Source organism: Octopus bimaculoides, chromosome 7 (genome assembly GCF_001194135.2).
Source record: "Octopus bimaculoides isolate UCB-OBI-ISO-001 chromosome 7, ASM119413v2, whole genome shotgun sequence".
In the NCBI taxonomy this organism is placed as follows: Eukaryota; Metazoa; Mollusca; class Cephalopoda; order Octopoda; family Octopodidae; genus Octopus; species Octopus bimaculoides.
Genome location: NC_068987.1, coordinates 108,051,628 through 108,058,169, shown reverse-complemented (window position 1 = coordinate 108,058,169; position 6,542 = coordinate 108,051,628).

The following is a 6,542-nucleotide window of genomic DNA, read 5'->3' as shown; positions in this document are numbered from 1 at the left end:
TATATATATATATATGTACTTACATATACCTACACACATTTATATAGGCGCATATATAGTGGCGCTCATATATACTTACGCATGTGTGTGCGCGCGATATTACATTGTGCATTATAAGATTCTTTTTAAGTTTGACTGATATTAATATTCGATAAATTGGTTTTCAGGTGCAGGCATGAATGCATAGGAGCCCGTCTTTCACAAATGCACGCACGAGCATACAAATACACGCACGTACACGTGCCTGTAGTTGAGCGGGTATGTGTGTGTGTGATTGTGCCTCAACAGTTTGGCAGCCCATGGTGCTTATATGCTTATAACATAATGGTTCGGGCAGAATTTTATATTTGAGGTGTTGATAGAAAGGAGATTAAAGATGTCAACACCTCAAGCTGGTATTGTCCAATGATGAAATCAGTTTACAATCATTATGTCTACCTATGTATATATGACATATCATTGGAGCGATTTAGTGGGTAGTCACCAACATTTAATGCAACATTAGTCAAGGTAATACTTAGGAAACAGTGGCGGATGGCACATGAAAAATGTGCGCATATTCCAAACTATCATAACTTATCATGTATAGTCTCAGCAAATAAACGATTACCTTGTGGGTGCCTTTAAGCAATAAATAAAGAATATACGACCTACATCCAGAAATAAGTCTGGTTTAAAGCTTCCAGTTTCCGTAATTTAATTGTCTTAGAGGTTAATGAGATGGCGTATAAAAGCCGTGTTTAAATGTTAATTTTTGTCATAAATGATTTTAATATGTTTTCATAATGTCTAATTGAACCTTTTTTACCAAGTACAATTATTTAATTGAAATTTCATTTATTTGCTAAACTATTATAATGAATATAAGTAAATTCAGACCATTGTCGAAATATGGCAATTTGGGAGGTTTTATGAAATGAGAGTTATTCATGAAAAGCTAAGTCTCAATAACTTATTAAGTTGTATGGAATATAATATTAGCTGTACATAATTTTGGAACAAATGATAAATTGTAGTTGAAATAAACAATCTGAACTTAGTATTAAGACAAAAACAACGCTGTCAATGCTAAATCACTTTCTATTGAAAACATCAGTAACATCAACCACAAACTAATACATTCATGAATTCATGTGCTTGTTTCTGTTCGACTTTTACAGCACATTATAGTAACATATTCCATTCAATGATTCTGAATTGCTTTGAAGCAAAACTTCGATCGCTAAAACCACATATTATCATACATACATCTATACATAAATACATGCACATATATATATATATATATATATATATATATATATATATATATATATATATATATATATATATATATTCTACTAGGTAGGGACGCAAAAAAGGTTGAATTGTTTCCGAAGGAATTTTTGTCCATTCTTCAACTAAAATAGTCTCCAGTTCTTGTAGTGATGATGGTGGAGGATATCCACTCCCTACTTGATTTTCTAAAATGCACCATAAATGTACAAAAATATTGAGATCTGAAATCCGGCTTTTGCATCTCCTGGCAAGCAGTTTTTTGTGGAAACTGGGTTCTTGAGGTGGTCATTAAGCTCTGCAGTAATTTTGGAAGCTGTACTTATGTGATGTTTTCTAACAATTCACGTAAGAATCCGACGGTCCCTATCTGAAAGTTCGGTTTTCTTCCGGAGTTTTGTTGCGGTGCTCTTATTTTCACTGTTTCGAAAGTTGTTTACGTAGGTTGGGTGCGGTGCCTAGTAGTACTATCCTCTGTATGTTAGATATACTTCTAAGTCCTGGTGTCCTTGTTATGCATTTACAGGCACGGAAGTGCCGTCATCCGGGCCTGTACGAAGTGCGGCCAGAAGGTTGAAACCATTCTGCACGCCCTAGTCCAATGTCGGAGTATTGCTGACCTGTGGATTTATGTCGAACACCTGCTGTCGCGTGTAGGATGGATCCGGCTACCAGCTGGAACCATTATGAAGATTGCCCTACCGCCCTCTTTTGGCCGGGAGGAGCAGGCAATTTTTATTTGTTTAGTGGCTGTAGCGAAAGAGATAGTATGGTAGATCCGTTTGAAAACTCTAAAGACGGACACTTTCCACTTTGGCCAGGCCCGCATCAACTTTTTCAAGTTTCACTTTAAAAGAAAAAATGAGGGTGAAGAGGGAAATGCTGCTTTCTAGGAAGTTTGTTGAAAGGTGGGTGAATGTTGGAAGAATGGCCAGTGTGTAAGAACCAATTCTGAGCATAGACCTGTGAGAAAGAAAAGAAGGGCGCTTGCTCTGTTGATCAGGCCCCCTTGGCATTTGTGGGCTTTTTTGCACGAGAAACTTAAAGCGCCTCTCCTATTGGGAGTTTTAATTTGTTTAATTTGTTATTGTTATATATATTTTTACACGCTGTAAAACCCATTGTATCGTCCTGTTTTTGCTTTTGTGTTGTTTAATGTCATTTAATGTTGCTTTATGTGAGCCCCTGTGGCTAATAAAGAAACTGATTATTATTATTATTATTATCATCGTCATTATTATTATTATTATTATTATTATTATTATTATTATTATTATTATTATTATTATTATTATTATTATTATTATTATTATCATTATTATTATTATTATTAGCATTATCATTATTTCTAATGTTCATGGGCTTGTTCAATATAGGAATCATTTTCAGTTGTGTTATTTTTCAAGAATTTCTGACATTCCAGTGACGATAAAATAGATACCTTTCGAGTACTAATGTTGATTTAGTCGACCACATCACTCTCCAAAAACTGCAGCCCTCTGCTTATCATAGAAATTCTATTATAATCCCTTATCAAAAATTTTTACATATTTAATTCATTTTCACTCAATGTTTTAAATATCAATTAGATTATTGATAGCATTGAACATTTGAATTAATTTAGATATTTTTCAAAGCAATATGGTAATCAATTTTTGGGTTAAATTGCCAAAATTTTAATTTTCCTGATGTTTACTAGCTCTGAGACTCCTTAGATGTACGTCCTGAAGAATACTGCATTTGCGAAATATCTATGAAATTCGTTAGGATATTCATAGGAATGAATATGAGAAAAATTGAACACTTTTCATAACTTTTTTTTCTTAAATAATAATTAAAAGTTGATCGAGCATATAGTTATATCTTCTAGAGGAAGAATATTCTTTTCTACTCTAGGCACAAGGCCAGAAATTTTGGGTGAAGAGGCCAGTCGATTAGATCGACCCTAGTACGCAGCTGGCATTCAATTTATCGACCCCGAAAGGATGAAAGACAAAGTCGACCTCGGTGGAATTTGAACTCAGAACGTAAGGACAAACGACAGACGAAATACCGCTCATCATTTCGCACGGCGTGCCAACGTTTCTGCCAGTTCGCCGCCTTCCAGAGGAAAACTATAAATTGCCAAGTTTGATCTGAAACCGATGATGCATACAGACACGTAGAAACGTATATAATAACATGCGTAAAAGAACCATAAGGGCAAAATTATCAATCAATAATGAAAGGTTTTACTTGTAGATCCAGCATGCTAAAGATAGCAGTCAAAACGACTCAAAGCCACAGTTTTCACTTGTACACATCATGTTCACCTCTCCACATCAGCAAATTCCGCAGCACCAGCTTTCATCACCAGTGACGACCTTCGAAAAGTGGTCCAGATCAACTTCCAGCTATTCTTTCAGTTCACGACATGCATTCAGTCGTGACTGCTTTTGAACTTCCGTGAGCAATCGAGGTACAAATTTCCGTGAGCAATCGAGGTACAAATTCATTCACAATTCGTTGGAAGGAGCTCCAAGGCACACCAGTCATATCTGCAAGTTCGTTAATTGTTCGGTGACAGTCCTCTAAGATCAGTTCATGAATTTTTATGATGTTTTCATTCGTTCAGATGGTTGACGGCGTGAAAGCCACTCGTAGACTTGTGTTTTGGCTATAGCAGCGTCCTTGCAAGCTGTTTGAAGCAAGGCAACTGTTTCGGCTGCCATTTTCACGAACAGAAAGCAGAATTTCACGGAAGCACGCTGTTCTTTCGTTTCAGGCACCGCAGAAGTCGAAGATGTGGAGAGAAACAACGCAAGACAAAATGTATCACGTGGCAGTACGACTACACCGTACGCAGCCGGTCGGCAGGCTGATGATTGAAGGCCGCATAAAATGGCTTCTAACGGTGGTAGCCTGAACTGCAATGGGCTTGTCCCACATAGCTGTTTCCTGTTACTTTTGGGCACATGCTCGTGTATATATAGTTCATAAATGAGATCCATAAGTCCTCCGCATAGAAGACACTTAGTAGTGCTTAAAATATTCAAACTTCAGTGGGTATAGAAGCTAATGCGGGGATAAGCAAATTCGATACATCAATATATAAAGTAAGACCAGTCATGTGACTGTCCGCTACCAAACAAATCCTATTCAAAATATATACTAATTTGAACCACAAACTCCCCATAAAAATACGGTAAGCTTCAAACACTAGTCAGAAGCAAGTCATCTGAGACATCGGCCAGGTTTTTGTATTTGAACTTTTTGAAAATCAGTGTGAACTGAGAGTCCGGTTAAAGCTTTAAATATATTAATAATAACTATATTAAATATTCTCAGTGCATTTTCAACTTTTATTGTACCTACACACACACACACACACACACACACACACACACACACATATATATATATATATATATATATATATAAATAACTTCACCCATCACCAATGTAGCGATGACTGGGAGACACTATATCGTCAATGTAACGTAGTCTTTCTATACAGGGGCCCAATCGATGCACAAGTGTTAGGTTCATGAAAATCTGTAATGCGTGAAGGATTTCACTAATAATTTTTATGTTTATAGACAACAATATAGTTTGTATATTTTACGTGACTGTCATATATGATTAATGGCAAACACCATGTTTTCTATGGCAGTTACAACTATCTAGTATTTAATGTTATGTTATGTCTTTTGCAAATAACTCAGGATTGAAAGAATATTTTGTATTTCACCCATCAGTATTGTTTATCAGAGCATGTACTGTTTCCTGGTGACGTCCATCGTGCTAAGAACCTTACAGATGGTATAATTTTAAAATTTCGCGTACTAATAAAGGACGACATCCTCTCAAATATACGAATTTTATTAACAGAAATTCATACCGAATCATAAGAAACAACTTTTCTACAAATAATTTTAATATAGATATATATTAATTTTTCGTATTATATTTATAGATTTTAATTCTGTTATTAGCTTCGAACTTTTGAATGTAAAGGAGACTGTTTAAAAAGATTCATAGAGATAAAGTAATTAATGATGGGTATGCTATTCTTAAAATGTAATTTCCGAGTTCTAGTTAATTCCAGCTCAATATTAACATCAGAAGGGGAATTTACTGGTATTGAATTTTAAGTGTACTTATATTCACAACAGTACAAGGATTGTATTTTAAGTAGACCTAGATAGAATTTCATATGAAACGTGAAACGAGATCAACTATAACAGCATTGTTAAGCGGAGCATTGTTATCTTTTCTGTTAGTAACACCTGTGAGATTGAGATCGTTGGCTGGGAAATGACTGTATGAATTGCAGTCACATATAATTCCGATCACATGCAATAATGTGTCTCGCATCTAGCAATATACAACAAATACTTCAAATAATCGTGTCTGTTAACATAAAATTTAGCATAAATGATGCATTTATCCACTTCAAGTTCATTTTCACCTGATATTCTAACTCTCGTCTTGGTCATCGATCGTTTTGAAAGCTGCTAGTTGTTATAATGACTTCGATAATTGTCGAATATATACGTGAATTTGACTTTTACGAGATATCATGTGGGTACAGTATTTATAAAATATCTACCATTTGGCTTAAATGTGATTAAATATTTTTAGGAAATTGTTAAGTTAGTGCATTATTAAGCATATAGACATACAATGAAACTGGAAACGACACAATGTGACGATGAAATTTTAAGTCTAACCTGCGAAAGTCTTTCTGTAAATAATTATTAATGAACTGCTTGTGGCAATATTTCTACTACAGCAATTTTATATATCTGATGATAATTGTGTAATATGATAAGAATATTATCATGCCGATTAAGTCAATATATATTTACTACACTTCAATACAGGCGAAACCTGAACAATGAAAAACAAAAAAGGGGTGCTACAAGACCGCCTTCGGGTTCCGTACATCAGGTTTCACATGAGGCTCTGAAACAGATCATGTGTTGATAACAAATGCAAAGAACGGATTAAAGGACAACTTTATTGCATAATACTCAGCGATTGTTGACAACGACAAGATATACTTCGCTGGCCATGTCTCTCCTGCTCTATTGTAAGATATATTTTAGAGATATCTGTGCCCAAATACTGGAAGAAGTTCACTTAATTACTTCAAAGTAACTGACGAAAATTATTAACCTTGTACTCACAAACGAACTTATACACACATAACCAGTGGATAAGAAGACCCTGGTATAAACGTATAATACATACACACAAACAAAACAAGCACGTGTGCACATACA